The sequence below is a fragment of the Columba livia genome, chromosome 7 (genome assembly GCF_036013475.1).
Source record: "Columba livia isolate bColLiv1 breed racing homer chromosome 7, bColLiv1.pat.W.v2, whole genome shotgun sequence".
Classification (NCBI taxonomy): Eukaryota; Metazoa; Chordata; class Aves; order Columbiformes; family Columbidae; genus Columba; species Columba livia.
Genome location: NC_088608.1, coordinates 33,773,936 through 33,789,118, shown reverse-complemented (window position 1 = coordinate 33,789,118; position 15,183 = coordinate 33,773,936). Strand labels below are relative to the sequence as shown.

Genomic DNA, 15,183 nt, shown 5'->3' with positions numbered 1-15,183 from the left:
GAATTTCTCTATCTTGCAAACTGCTGATTTCCAGATTTGTGCATAGCGTAGTGCGGGGGGGAAGAATCTGAGATCTCTTCAACTCCTATTTACGTTCTGCCTTCAGCTGAGTCAAATTGACTCCTAGAGAAAAGTGGAAAAGGTTGCATGTGTTCTTTGAAAATACCAAAAAAATTGCACATGAACAAAGCCCATCTGATAAGAACTCCCAAAGAAGCCCTCCATTCTCAGTCAGAGGGTCCACAAACCCTCTGCAAACACACCCATCCTAGGGTGTAAGGACCATTTATTGAAACCCTGGTTCTCATTATCATGTTTAGCCACAGAAATTTCCCCCTGTTGCAAGTGCTATGGCCTGATCTAAAGAAACGAAAATGTAATAATTATTTAACTTCTTAACGACATGGGGTTTTTTTTGTTATTTACTTGGTGTCCTGTAGTATAAAAAAGAGCAAACACTCAGGAAATGTTTGCTTTAATGCCCTTGTGGAACCATGTTCCTGTCCCTGGAAAAAGCCAGCAGCATTTAATACACATTGCTTGCTTACAAGTGGCTTATTTAATCAGCATGTTCAGTATCAGTAGATGCTGCAGCAATATGGTATTTCAGATGAGACTGATTTGACTTGTAAAACTTCAAAAAAAATGTTGAAAACCCTTCTGGGGTTTGCTAGGGGGAAAATGTAAGCTTTGAGCATGTGTTGGGATTTTTTAATTTGTATATACAACAAATAGTTTCTAATGCAAATATTTGAGACTCATTGGTATTTATCTCTGCCCTATTGGAAGATTATTTTCAGGTCCTTTTAAAAAACAGGGGGGGGAAAAAAAAGGTTTCTGGTTTAAATTGGGGCCTCAAAGTAGCAGCTTTTCACAGGAAGATATGAATTATTTTTTTTTAATTTAATTTAATTTAATTTTATTTTTTTTGTGCAGAGAAAACCGGGTTGGTTATCAGCCCTTTTGTTCCAATACACCACAAAGAGGTTCTGTGAGCAGGGTTCTCCCAAAGAAGCAGGTGATGGATAAGCCTGCATCCTTGCTGATGTGAATTCCTGACCCAGTTTCCATAGCAGACCTGCTCAGGAGTGCGAAAGAGCTGCTGGAGATGGAGAAAATGCCTTGCGGGCAGGCTGGCCCTTCGGTGCATGTGAAGGTAAGGCAAGCATTGCCATGTTGGAGCAAGTCGCTGGGCATAGCGCAAACCAGCCCACTCAAACCCGGTCCTCCTGGGATCTTGCCCTAAGATGTTGCCACACAGTTCAAGGATGGGTTGCTGAATAAAAATCCCAGCTAATGTGATAGATGGAGAAGAAAGTCTTGTCATCACTGGCTATGGAAGGAAGTGGGTGGTGTTTTGTAATATTTTCCACCAATTCTGCTATTTTTGTTTATATTTTCCACTCTTTTCCAACTGCCGGACCCCTTCTACTCTGCCTATTCTCTTTCCCATGTGAGAGTCTCTGTTTGTCCCCTGGGCTTGCAAAGCCTTCCACCTATCCCATGGGTTTGGAAGACACGAGCTTGGTGAGATCCCTGCCCTTGCAAAGGGTAGTAGCTGGGCTGTGCCATCCCCATCTGACCAAAAAATATTTCCCAGAGTAGCAAGAACCCGCAATATTCTGTTGCACTCCAGTGGGGAAACAGGAGCTCATGCTGATGCTTTTAGCTGTCCCCAAAGGCTGGGGTGAGGATTCATGGTATCCACAGGAGCTGTTCCCTCCATGGAGATGGCCGAGATCCTCTTCCATGCCATGGCACCTGGAGAACTGGAGGATAAGATGAAATGTTTTTGATAGTGCGAACGTAAATAGCTCCTGAGTCAGCTTCCCTGGGGGCTGGAGGCTGCTCCGTCACTTGGGATTGCTGGGCTCGTTGCTTGATGTGCCCTTCCAAGTGTAATTGCTAGCTCAGGGCTGGTTTATTGGGCTTTGCTGTGTGTGTTTGTATGGCACGGAGGATTAATTCTCTCTGCTGCAGGGGTCACTGGATGGGGCCATGCAGAAGGTCTGCTGAGGACAGGGGTTCAGAAAGACGGGGGGACATCAGACATCCATCTCCAACATGAAGGCAAAAAGGGAAAGAAGTGCTTTATCCCACTCTCCCCTGGACTGCCACAAAAATTCCAATTTACAGAGATATGTGGATCCCTTTTGGCCTTTCAATGGACAAATCTACAGTCTTGCTAAGGAAAAATACTCCTTTAAGTGCCCTTTTCGTGCTTCAATTTGTCCAAGTGTATTTCAGTCTCAGCAGCAATTTCTCCTCTGACAAGGTTTTAATTTTAGAAGGCTGTTTGCCACAATTCAGTAAAGCACCAGGTCATCAGCAGTGCTTGCACATTCATGGCTTGCTCTCTTCTTAATATCGATTGAGCATGGGTTCCTTGGGACATGAATGTTTGGAGCAAGGAGACAAGTTGGTTTTGTTGCTGTTTATTTTGTTTGCCGTCCAAATTAATAATAGGTTAAAGTTGTCCTGCTGATTAGCCAAAACATCCCAGCAGTGTTATTTGTTCTGTCACAGTCGAGTTCAGGGTCCTGAGGTGCTCAGGAAAGAAGATACCGACTCTGCCATGGAGATGGAGAAGGGAGAGGCTTCTGGTCTTAAGAAAAGGGGTGTCAGCGTTGAAGTAGCCTTAAAAAATGGACTTGCAGCTGGTGGTGTGGATTTCCCCAGCTGATGAGAGCAAGATGGCTGAAAAGCAAACATCCAGAAAATTCTAAGTGAATTGGAGGTCTTGAGTTAAAGAAGGAGGTGCATATATGTTGATGCTGTTTCTGAAACTAAGTGGAAGCAGCTCCAGGCATCCCCTTTCCACAGGAGCGAAGCAGCGTGGACTTTCCTGGCCAAAATGTGGCACCATCTCTGCTTTTTGGGTGTCAGGGCACGGGCTGGTGCATCTGGCTGGATGGCCAAGAGTTCATCTCACTCATCCCCAGGACCTGTGCTTTGCAGAGGAATGTGCGTTAGGAAGTTTGCATTAACTTATTCAACACTTCACATCAGTCCTTCTGCTCTCTGTCCTGGGTTCTTCCCTGCCAAACTCAAGGGTGTTCATGGATCCTCTCTGCTCCTCAGCCTCTTGCCAGCGTGATGGGAATAGTATCCTTACTTCACAATAAATCAGTGCTTAGCAGTGGTCCACATCTGGCCAAGAAAAGAAAATATTGAAAGCTCTTTCTTGCTCAATATCTATCTGTATAAATATGTACACATACATATAAAATGGATGTGTGTGTGTATGGAATATATCTATAAAAGAAGCTTGTCTAGAACAACAGCATGCAGTTTTTCTCTGTCAGCAGGCTTTCCACGAGGCTGGACTAACACATGGGGACCAGATGTAGCCATCCAAAAAGATCTGTTTGTTTCTATACCCTCTCTTCTTTTTTTTCTCCATTCTGCTAAAGTACAGCATGAGACATATGGGCCAACCATCCATCTGAGGCTAAGTGGAAACCAAGAGTGATAGCTTACAATGCCATAAATAGCTAAATAGCCATTTTCAATAGTAAATAGGGATACGTGAATTAAGAACAAACTCTCCGAGCAGTTTGTAGACATTCCAGTTTCTTATTTTAATATCTTCATGTGGCTTTTTTTCCCCCTTTCTTCGCTTCTCTTGGTGGGAGGTGACACATTGAACAATGCTTCCCATGAGTGAGAGGCCCACTCTGGTTATCTAAAGCAGAATGAAAAGGAATAAATAAAAAAGGGGCTAGGACTCTTCAAAAGGAGCCTAGCAGAACTAGAGACCTCAGGCGTCTTGGGAGCCGTATAGTCAATTATTTGAGAGGACCCTGAAAAATCCCATCCACACAATATTGGCAGTTGATGCAAGGACTGGGGGACACGTTGCCAGCTTAGAGCCTTTGTATGAACTTTCAAAGCTTTCATGAGCTGTCTCAGCCAGCAACCCTTCTTCTTGACAGCAACGAAAGCTATCCAGAAAGTCAAATTCCCATCGCGTGGAATTAAATTTTCTGACATTTTTCTCTTTGCTTTTGTTCCCATTCAGGAAGAAAAGTCAAAGTTTTTTCACTGAGTGGAATTTCTTGGAAAGTGTGGAGTCGGAAACGTGGGAGCGACCTGATTGAAGCAGGCCATTTAGTTTCAGTCTAAACACCAGGTAAAGTGATATCAAACACATGTGTCAGAATGAAAGGGAAGAGTAGAATAACCAACATTAAAAAGCTGAGATGAAGCTTTTGGTTTCAAACTTAAATGTTTCTGAGGTTTTGTTGTCCAACTCTTTCAAAGTCAGGATTTTCCTACGAGTCAAATTGTTTTGGGTGAATCAGAATTTACTGTTGAAAAACTGCTCTGGGAATTTTAGCAGTTTGTCCCAAACACAGCTTGTTGTTGCGTCTGTGCTCATCTTTGTAGCACAGAGTTGATAACCACACACAAAACCTGGGATCCAGTTTTGAGCAAGATTTTGTACTAGAGACCTCCTGAGGTCCCTTCTTACCTCAGTGATGCTCACAGTCTTTGCCATTGAAAATAGTAACTTTGCTAAGAGATAATGGGGGGAGGAATGTGCTTCTCAAAGCCATGCCTAGAGTGGAAAAAGCAAGAAGAGTACATGTACCTTTCCAGGTTCCCTGACTGCAGGGAGCATCCTGTAATGGGAAAGGCACAGGAAAGTTGACTAGTTAAACAATAGGCAAGTGTCTTCAATTTTACCCACTTTGCTTTAAACAGAGGAGAGAAAACAACAAGCAGAAATACCAAATCACATGGTAGGAGCCATTGCATGAAGCAATACGGAGGATTTGTCCTAGTTGCTGAGGCTCAGCACCCCATGGCAGAAGGAACACTTGGCAGATCGAGAGGTTTAGTAAGGTAAGAAAGAGCATTTTGATTACCCAGTAGTGACATTCTCTGCAGGTCTAGGAGGTATGTAAGGTCACCTGGTAATTCTTGCTGGTGCTGGTAGCTGTGCTGGTCTCCCTTGGACTTGGTCTGTTCAGGAAATTGGAGCCTACAGCCACCCCTGACTTGAAGGGACAGTGGTGTAGCAGAGATGATGTGACTCATTCAGTCACAGCACCTGAACACCTGATGTGTTTTGTCTCAGTAGTTTTGGCATGATACTAAAGTGGTGCAAGGTTGACAGCACGAGTCCTGCCATGCAAAGCCATCTCCAAGCCCCACAATGTGCTTGATAAATAGGTTGGATGTTTGGTATCGTAATTCCGACAGCGCTCGGTATTGGCTCAGCTCCGCTTTATTCAAAGTCAGCGGGAAGCCCTGACGGCCAGCCAGAGCGGCTCTTAAAATCCCCTTCTCTCACTAATTACTTCTGGCTGCTGTGGAAGCCCCAAGGACTTCAAAGGGAAGACACTGGGTTTGCACGAGGCTGTCTCTCTGGATCTTCCATCCCATTTTCTCAGCCCATGGTGGTCCATAAGGCTTCAGAAGGGGACCCACTAAACAACTGATGAAAACATTAAATTATGTTATGCGTTCCCACAAATGCACATTCCCACACAGACAAAGGCAGGGAAAATGGAGAGAAATCAAAGCACTAAATGAACAATTGAAATGCAGCTTTTTTTCCCTCTTTTGGCTGTAAATGAAAAAGCATGTGCACAAGATGGAGTTGTGTTCTCCAAAAGGTGAAATGGTTTTTAAATAAAATGCACGGAAGCACATAGCCTGCTCTGCCTCCAGAGCACTACGGGGTGCTGCAAAGGCGGTCCAGGGCTCTGGGCACCATCCTTTGGGTCAAGACCAGGCTTGAGCCCTTAATCTCACTGACCACTTGATACTAATAACGTCTTATTCTGAACTAGCTACACATCTTCCCTCAGGCCAAACACCCTTCTGGCTGTGTCTTGGAACCTTGTAGCCTTCCTACCTCTCTTTTAATGCAAGACCAATGATAGACTGCCCTTTGGGGCAGTTTTCTGCAAGGGGGAGCAAGAAGAGTGGGGGGCTGTTTATCCAAAGAGCCTCCATCAGCCCTGCTGACAGGGGGCCACCTCTGTTGCCGCAAGGAGGTTCTGAGCCCCACAAGGTCTTCTAGACATGATGCTTGAAAAATACATTCCAGGCTTGGATTAACCCTGTCCAATGTGGAACTACTTCATAACAAGTTTTCTTAAAACAGAGAAGCCTTATAACTAGGCAGTGAGCTGATGAGTTAGCTCGAGACAAAGCAAACAAATAACATCATCAGACAAATTTAAGTGATTTTGGCCAGACTTGGTAGAACTAGATTGGCTTCATTTGCTCTACTCTTGATTTTCACCCGTTTCAACGAAGGCAGAAACAGTTTTCCACTAAACCATTGAGAAAGTGGTGATTTCAAAACAGCCAGGCGGATCTGACTGTGCTCATTTGAATGGGCTTTTAGTAACCTTCAGAGACTGGCAATTCGGGTGGTAAACCCACTTTATGATCTGTTATTACCTGTGCTCTGCTCAGAGGCAGCAAAACTCATTATGGGCGTAAATGGCCAGAGCGCTCCTGTGTACCCATGCAGGCAACTTTTAATGCTCTCCCTTTTCCGGCTTCTCAGCGATAAAAATGCATTACTGGTAAAAAACAAAAGCCGCAGATTTAGCTGCCAGTTTGCTTTAGGGTCAGGCTTCTGTGCTTGAGGTTTTATTTCATTGTTGACGTCCCATGGATGACTGTAGAAAATGCACTTATTTTTTAGGAAGTCAGGCCGTATGGTAGACTTACTGTTTTTTATTTAACTGCACACTAAATGGTCCCCTTTGCCACAAGTTTTATTAAGGAGAAATTAAAGAAAGACTCGTTAAACTGGAAACAAGGAAGAAAAACAGTCTGTCCTGCTGGGCCAAAGAAGTGGCCTCAGGATCAGCTGTGTGACATTAGCCCAGTTCTCTGCATCTGATATGGGCATTTCAGTCTGCAAAGGGCATGGGAACTTCAGGTTTTCCTCTTGTAGTAAACTGGGGAGAAACAAAGGCTGAAAGGGCCCTCAGAGTTTGTCAAAACTCACATGTTTCATATCTCTAGCAACCAAAGTCCACTGACTTCACAGCCAGCTCTCTCAGCTGTGAGCTATCACTCCTGAAGAGCTCATGAAAATGGTCCCGTAGAGGAGGCCTACAGAAACAATGCATCAGAGGGTTTTCAGTGGGCTCAGACGTCCATTAGTTTGTGAAACGATGTCCAGAGTTTTGGAGAGTGCTCATATTCCCCACTACCTTTGCTTCTCCCAGCTCTCCCAGTGCTTTGACTCAACACCGTGGTATATCCAAAGGCCCAGGCACTACATTTGGGCTTGAAGGTGACCATAACCCCCCATTGCCTCCAGATGCTTCAAAAACACATTACTGGTTTTTGGACCATGTTACTTCTGGGATGAAGCCACGTGGTGCTCTAGGAAAGTGCAGAAATCTGTTGCTCTTGGTGGTGTTTCTCCACACCCCACCTGTGCTGGAGTTTCTCATCAGAAGGAAAAGGTGCTGATTAACTCGGTATTAACTAATACCGAGAGCACCATCTGGTGGGCTACGGGGCTGGATAATGCAGGTGGTTGGAGACAGGGATGGGCTTGGGGCCTGAAAGCAACACATATAGTGCATCTGGTCAAGACCGTCAAGTGGTTGTGTTCCACCTGGTCTGGCTTCCCACAGCCACAAGCTGGCAGCCGCAAGAAACACAAAATAATTCCTACGGCAGGGATCAACAAACAATGCTTCGTCCTGCCTTTGAGTGGGCAGACCTTGATGTGCTTCTTGAGGTGTGGAGAAATCCCCAGCTGGGATGACTGAGCTCCTACCATAAATATCCATCCTTTCTTTGAATATGGATAAAATTTTAAAATCAATTATATTTGGCAATAAGTTCCATGGTCTGTGATTTTGTGTATATATATGTGTGTGACTATATATATTTCTCTTCCATGTATATATAAATATATATCCATTTTAAGTTGGCTGATGTTCAATGCTACCATCTGTAGCCTTTCCCTGTGAGAGAGGAACTTAGCAGGGCCTGGGTTACTTACACCAGCCACGATATTGCTGGTCCTCATGGTTTTGTCCAGAGCCCTGTGATATCCTATTAACTCTTACAAAGACCCTACATTTTCTGTCCTGTACAGAACCTAGAAAGGGTGACCTTCAAAAAGCAGAGAAACCTCATGCAGACAATGCACCATTTTTAAGACCTCAGTCTATTAATATTACCATATAAATTCTGATCCATCAAAGAGTTTCCTATGTGTGAGCTGTCAGGGAACTCGTCTTTCTTTTTACTTGTGCAATTTGGTGCAAATTGGAGGCATCGGCTTGAGGGGAGGAACTTGAGCTGGGCTGCAATGTGAGGAGTACAACAACAATAAAGATTTTGTGAGGTCTCAAGCCGTCTCCAGCCTCAGGGGGAGAAGCTCTTGCTTCTCTGAGCTGAACTCCTGTCCCCAGCCTCAGTCCATCTGATTTCCATTAAAATATCCTCTGAGCAAAGGTGAAAACAATCAGACTTATTAAGCAATTTTAGCCCAGCCTCATCTTTCTGCTTCCCTTGCTCATGGGGTGCCTTGTTCGGCTGGCAGCAATGGGTGAGTGATGGCAGGGTGTTCTTTCCTTTTAGAAAATAAACAAAGATGTTTGCCATGGTCTTATCTGCTCCTGCACCCGCAAGAGGTGAAGGAGAAGTTGGCAGAAGTTCGACTGGAGACATAAGTGAATATAACTCACAAATTGGTTATATCTTAATGGAGTGGCATTCCTGAGCATGCATTGTGACTGTCTCTGAGGATCTGCAGAACAAGTTGGATGACGTTTCTCAACACACATACAGTGAATTTTATTGTCATTACTTGCTGTGTTTCTACACAGCTATCAGACACTTCATAGAATCAGAATTCATGTGAATTATTCAATAACAGCGGTACCTTATGGTATTTTGTCCTGAGCGTTGGTGCTGTTTTTTGTTGCAATGAGCTTAGATCAAGCATAAAGAGAAAAATTATTATGAAGTTAGTATGAGTTTGCAGCTGTGCCTCTCCAGGATGCTTTTCTGTCGGTTTTCTGTGCTGGTTGGTTCCCAGGGCTCGCTGCTCTGTCCTCCGTTTGTGTCCTCTTTGGTGCTTACCCTCCGTACACTCTTAGCTGAAACAGAATGGGACCGGTTCCCACGTTTTCTCAGAAGAAAAATCTCATAAGAAAACACATGACATTTTTCTCATAGCTTTCATAGCATAGCAGGTGGAAATGTGCAAGCAGGGTGGAAAAAAAGCCAGCTGGGTGGACCAAACTCTGTTGTCAAAGTGTCAAAAGCTGGTTAATAGAAACTCCTACTGTTGCTCTTCTTGAGTAAACACTCCCAAGGGCTCTGCTGCTGATAGCAAACAAGTCACGCTCCAGAAGCACTTGTTAGTGGCAGCCTCTGGCAGGTTTCCCAACCTGAAGGTTGACGTGGGCTTTTCCCTTTGGGTTGAGAGTCATGGGAAGCACTAGACGTGCCTTGTGGAAACTTTCAAGTCTTTCCCCTCTTGCAAGTGAGGACTTGGGGGAGTCCCAACCCCTTGCACAATCCACCCCTGGGTTTGCTTTTCCAAGAGCCGAGTGACTGTGCAAACTTTTTCTTGGACCTGTGCCAGAATCCTCCTTAGGAGAGGGTTAAATCCATACCTCTCCTCCTTTTTCCCAAACCTATGCCAATGTTCTTGGGCTGCCATTGCTGTCGTAGTCGCTCTGTCATGGATGGCTGTACAAAAGCTCTATGTGCAAAGTGCCACTGTCATATTTTCCCATCGTTAAGACCCTGTTAAGGTAAACCTGTTAAAATAAACCATCCCTCTACAGGTACGCTGCTGCAGATGCTCCTCACCAGCGTTCACATGTGCTTGCCGCAGTGGAGTGTGTTTTGAAATGAATGAAAAAAATCAGAGTTGTGCAGTATCTCGGCCACAACCCCTCATTTTCTTCTATGCCAACAGTTTAGTATCGTCACAGATGTACATGGGAAAACAAATGCTTTTGGTAAAATCACTGGTGATGGATGCCAGCCTGTTGCTGTTAAAGAAGGCTTTGACTCCTGGTGCTGTGCCCCTGCAATACTTCACCAGCAGTTTCTTGCCATCCTCACAGAGGAAGTGAGGAATGTGAACACAGTATCACTGTGCTGCAGTTTGATGAGCCAAAATAGTAAAAATCCATCATGCAGACGAGTTTTTACCCCTGACGTTTCCCTTCCCACCCCCCACCCATCTCCTGCCCCTTTCTGTGGGCTCTGAATTGCAGCACCTGCTTGTTTCAGCTGCTGTGATTAAAACTGGAAAAGAAAATTATTAGTGAGGCTTGCTTTCTTCTCCCCAAACAATACCCAAAATCTCCTGAAACTGACATGCTCTGTACAATTTGAATCGAAAACCTCTGCATTAATAAGCGTGCCTTTGGTCCCTAAGAAACGTCTTTTGTGTGGGGTTCTCCCTGAATTTTAATAAGCCTCACTTTTTACAAAGCCCTCCCCGCCACCCCCCCAAAAAAAAGAGAGAAACAGACACACGCACAAAGACAAACTTCATTAGGCTTTAATCTCCTCTCTAACAAATATGCTCCTGCCGATCTCTAAGCCCTTTCAGCCCAGCAAAGCTTCTTTTTAAAAACCTTGTTGTTGTTTTGTTACCCACCAAAATAAAACTTGTCCCGGGAGGGGACCCTGGTACAAAACGCCGGGTACCAGCATTAAGTGCAGCAATGTTGAAATGGGTAATGCCACTTTTTTTCCGTCTTAAAGGTGTGAAGTTGTTAATGAGGTGTCCCACATGGTAGAAACCTAGCAAATGCTTTGATTAAAACCAGTCTGAGTGGCAGAGGCTGAATTATTTGTACTCAGTCCCTTTGAGGAATGGCAGTGGTAGCAGTTAGTTGGGAAAGGAGAAAAAGATGAGAAATAACATGTGCTGGGCAGTGGGTTTGCTTAGTTTGGCAATACAGTTTAAGCTAATGTCAAGAAAAGGGAGGGGGTTGTTAAATGGCATCAGTGCTTGATACTAGATAAATACATGCTGGCAGGAGGAATTGCTTTGAAATGTAGCATTTTTAGGGGGTGAAACTTTTAGTGGAGGATCTGGGGTGGGAGTTATGGCAGCAGGACTGTGCAGGTCTCTGGCAGGACAGATGTTCTGTTGGGATGGAGGGGCATCAGGGTGTTAATCTCCACATCTGTACAACACCTTAAGTGGTATCTTTTTCCTTGTTGCAGAGTGAGATGTACAGCAAGGGCTCAGTTGTATGCAGGGCTGTGATGGGGCTGATATTAATTTTCTTGGGAAATGGCTCCCGATGGCACTTGGTGTCCCAGCTTTGAGCTCAGATCCTCACAACTAGAGGTCCAGCTTTTGCTGTTGTCTTCTGTTTCAGTTAGGTCCCCAAATCCTGTGTGTTCCCAAGCTTCAAAGACTTTTTCTGTAAGGTCCCATACCTATAGTCATGCCGTGGAGCAAAGGAAGTCTGAGGCTTTCCCTTGCTCTCTGCTTTGCGTTTGCTCACCTGCACAATACAAGCTTTTTAACTCTGATTTGTTCTCACTCTGGTCAATGGAAATATGAGTCCATCACCTGCATACAGGAACTGCAAAAAGGCGATGAGCACACTTGGGCTACTGAGGAACAGAACTGAGGCAAAAAAAAGTGATTGAAGCAGCAAAATACCCAGTTCAAACTATCAAGTACCACATTGCCAGAGGAGTTCACGTTTTTGGCTGGCAGCCCACCAGAGCATTCCTGGCATAGCTGCTCTGGTCCTGGGTGTATTTAGTTGCTTTTTGGGTCCAGACGTTTTTGGCTGGCTGTGCCGGGCTCCTCTGCTTGCAGGGCCCAAGGGGAGTGTGAAGCCAGGTCGCAGGTGTCTGGGCACGTTTGTGGGAGGCTTTAGGATCCTGAAGGTGGGTGAAGAGTCAGTACCCTGTCCTGAAGGAAATGCAGCCCGGGCACCCCAAAGAAGGCAGGGGCAGGATGTAGCAGCAGCCAGTGTGAGACCATCCATAGGGATGGAGCCAGATGAAGGAAATAGCAATGACCAGCTGTCTGATGGGAGCAGCCGGGGAAGAAGAGCAGCCCCTGCTTTTCTCACCTTTGGCTGTCAAGGCTCAAACACCCTTAGCAAGTTTCCAAGCCTTAGTGGAGCTGTGACGGGTGCCGGCAGCTGCCTGCACTTGTATTCATCCCCCCCGCACATTAGTCTGACAAAAGCTTTTGTGGGGAGCAGCAAAGGGCATGTAGGCAGGCAGCAACTCCTCTGGCTGCTCTGTCGCTCCTGTGGGCACCTGGGTGTAGCTTTGGGGTTCCCCTGGCTCGATCCCTAGTGGCTCAGCTTTGTGTGGATAATGCAGTATGTAAAAGCTGTCAAGTCAGCTCTCTCTGGAGCCCAGCCATCGAAACAAGCAGCCCCCTGGCCAGGGAATGACAGGAAACATTGCAACTCCAACCACCCCAGCAGCGCTGGCGTCTGTGCTCCCCAGGGTTTGCCAGAAAACGGTTTTCACGCCCTGCAAAAATGTTGTAATTGCAGACAGTCTGCCCAGCCCGTGAGGAATTCATGGTCTGAAAGATACCTGCAAATAAGAGCAAAGGTGTGCAAAGGGTGCACAGGCCCAGCAGCAGCATTGGTGCTGGGCTGTGTGCTGGCGTGGCTGTGAGCAGCCTGAGCGATGCCGGGAACGGGAACTGCCTGTCTGAGCAGCCGGGTAGCCAAGATGGCAGCAGGATGGGTGCTTGGGTGCCTTTGCCATGGAGGTTGAAGCACAGCTGTAGCCCAAGGGGGGCTTTAAATAGAGCCAAGAGCTGCGTGGAGGCGGATGGTGGTCACTCTGACAGTGGTATTCTCCTGATCGGAGAGCTGAGGGGCGTGAAAACAACTGGCTTTTTGCAGTGCTTGGGAAAACAACACTCATAGATTCACACGCTGGAAAGAAACCGCTTGCACGAGGGGAGCAGGATGTCCAAGCGCCCCACCACCCAGCCAGCGCTCCTCTGCATTGCTGCTTTACACCCCCTCCAACCCTGATGGGAAGGTGCAGCAAGGTGCATCTGACCCTCAGCGACTTTTAGCATTGATTTATTTACCTTAAAAAAGAAAGAAGAAAAAAAAAAGGAAAAAAAAGAAAATTAGAAACTCAGCTAGGGCTGTGAGACTCCCTTGTCCTTGGAGGATGGGTTTGGAGCAGAAGCGTGAAGTTCTGCACCTCTTTGTGCCTCCTGGTCCATGTCCAGAGGATGCTCCCGGCTGTTCGGCAGGAGGGGAACACAGCTGCGGCTCTGTGAGAACTTCCCAGAGGAAACTTTTTGACTACTCATGCAGAGAAAAATTGGGAAAAAGTCTGATAATTTCAAGTACTTTTGAGTGGGAACTTTTTTTTGGAGTGGAGTTTCGTTAGTGTGGTAAATAGTTGGTCACCTAAGAGATTTCCTGCACATCATTTGTCTTCTGATTGAATACTCTGGCTTCGTTCCGTCACTGTTAGTGCACTCAGCCAGTTTTCCTTCCTGGGTCAAAAAAGAAGAAAACCAGCCAGGCACCTTAATATTTCTGTGCCAGCTTAGAGGTGGGCTTCTGCACAAATGAAATAAATCATGGGATGCAGCGAGTGGAGAGGTCTTAAAAATTGCCACATTTGCTGGTTGCAGAGACTCCTTCAAATGCAACAACCAGCTGCTGGCAAAAATCTAGTCTGAAATAACCTAATCAGTGTAAAGATTGAAGGGGAAAAAAACCCAAACAAACCAACCAAATAATCCAGTGATCTTTCGACTAACAATCGGACATAAGACCCACAGAAGGAATTTTGCACTTGAAAGCTCATCTGGTTATTTTACCCAGTGACATCATTTGGTCTCTCTCTGTAAAAGCTCAACGCTCAGCTATTCAGACTGTAATAACGTTGTTTTAAATGTGGAAGATAGTAAAGACTTCCAAGGGTATAATAGTGAATATGTTTGAAAAATGGCCCATTGCTTGCAAACACAAACTTCTCTTGAGTCATCTTTAAAAAGGGGATGAACCTTCTTCACTGCCCTGCAAACCGATAGCATGTTCTTCTTCAGGCCATACATGGCAATGGCAAATCTGTAAAATGTGAATTAAACATCAGAGATATTTTGGGAGAAAAATCCCAGCACCAAACATCTGTTCCTGAGTTTCCCGTGGCCAGAAGGGATAGGTCAGGCTTAGCTGGAGTCAAAGTGCCTTTTGCATCCTGCTTCTCTGTGCAGCTCTGCACAAGCTCAGCTTTGAGAAGGTGGATAGTCTGTGCTTTTCAAATTATACACATGCAGGAGCTCTGCCGGGATCCACGTACAGGGTTTGAGCTAAAGCAAATGACAGGTTCTGGATCAGATCTTAAAAAATTAATAAATACGTTTCTGCCGCAATGGCTGCATTTATATTTCAGGTGAAGACGATGTGCAGAAATGGCACATTACTGTGCACTACCATTGCTATCAGGAGAAAATAACTACCTGTCCTTAACCAGCTACCAGGCTCAGTTTTAATGGAGACTCTGTGGGGAGGTCAAAGACTCCTCGCTTGAGAGATTATTACAGAATAAATCAGAGCAGCTCCAAGCGAAGCAGCTTTTTCCTATTAACAAGGGCACAGCAGAGAGATCAGGTATCAGGCGCTCGGTCCGGCCTCGCCTATGAAGGAGGGTGAAAACAGAGCTCACTAAAACATGCGTCTGCTCTGGAAAACTGTAATGGACACAGAGTTCAGAAAAAACTTGCTTTTTCAGCTAGATTGAAGGGAGTGATTTACTGGTAAATGGGCACTGGATGTAAACTTCTCTCCTATCCAACCTGTCTATATAGCAACCGTTCACTTGGTCCTGTTTGGCTAGATTTTTACAATATATTACAGCCTGGGCTCTGCTCGCAAGTCCTTCACTGGAGAGCTGATCAGCATCACATTCTCCTCAAGAAATTCAGGGCAAAGAGCAACAACAATTCCTCAGTCCCTGGAGAAGCCAGGGTTGGTTCCAACCCTGCGGCATTGCAGGTATTGGGAGCCCCTTTTTGAGGGGGGAGCGAGGGCAGGCTGGTGGATCCTAGACAGAGCACCATCCTCAAGTGGATAGATGCCTTTGTCTTGGGGTGAATTATCCACTTTAATGGTCATTTAGGCTGTGATTCTGGAAAGAGTAATTTGCCCCACCTCTGCCTGGCTGATTGCTGGCAATAAAACTTCTGCCATGAGG

At 45.6% G+C, this 15,183-nt stretch overlaps 1 long non-coding RNA gene across 1 annotated transcript in view; it reads left to right on the top strand.

Annotated features, from left to right (window-relative positions):
* LOC135579879 (uncharacterized) overlaps window positions 1–15,183 on the top strand; it is a 75,729-nt gene that overhangs the window by 25,231 nt on the left and 35,315 nt on the right. The window contains exons 6-8 of the long non-coding RNA XR_010473747.1: window positions 937–1,156; window positions 4,022–4,132; window positions 4,708–4,848. This is a non-coding gene — a long non-coding RNA (uncharacterized LOC135579879). The remainder of the gene's footprint in view (window positions 1–936; window positions 1,157–4,021; window positions 4,133–4,707; window positions 4,849–15,183) is intronic.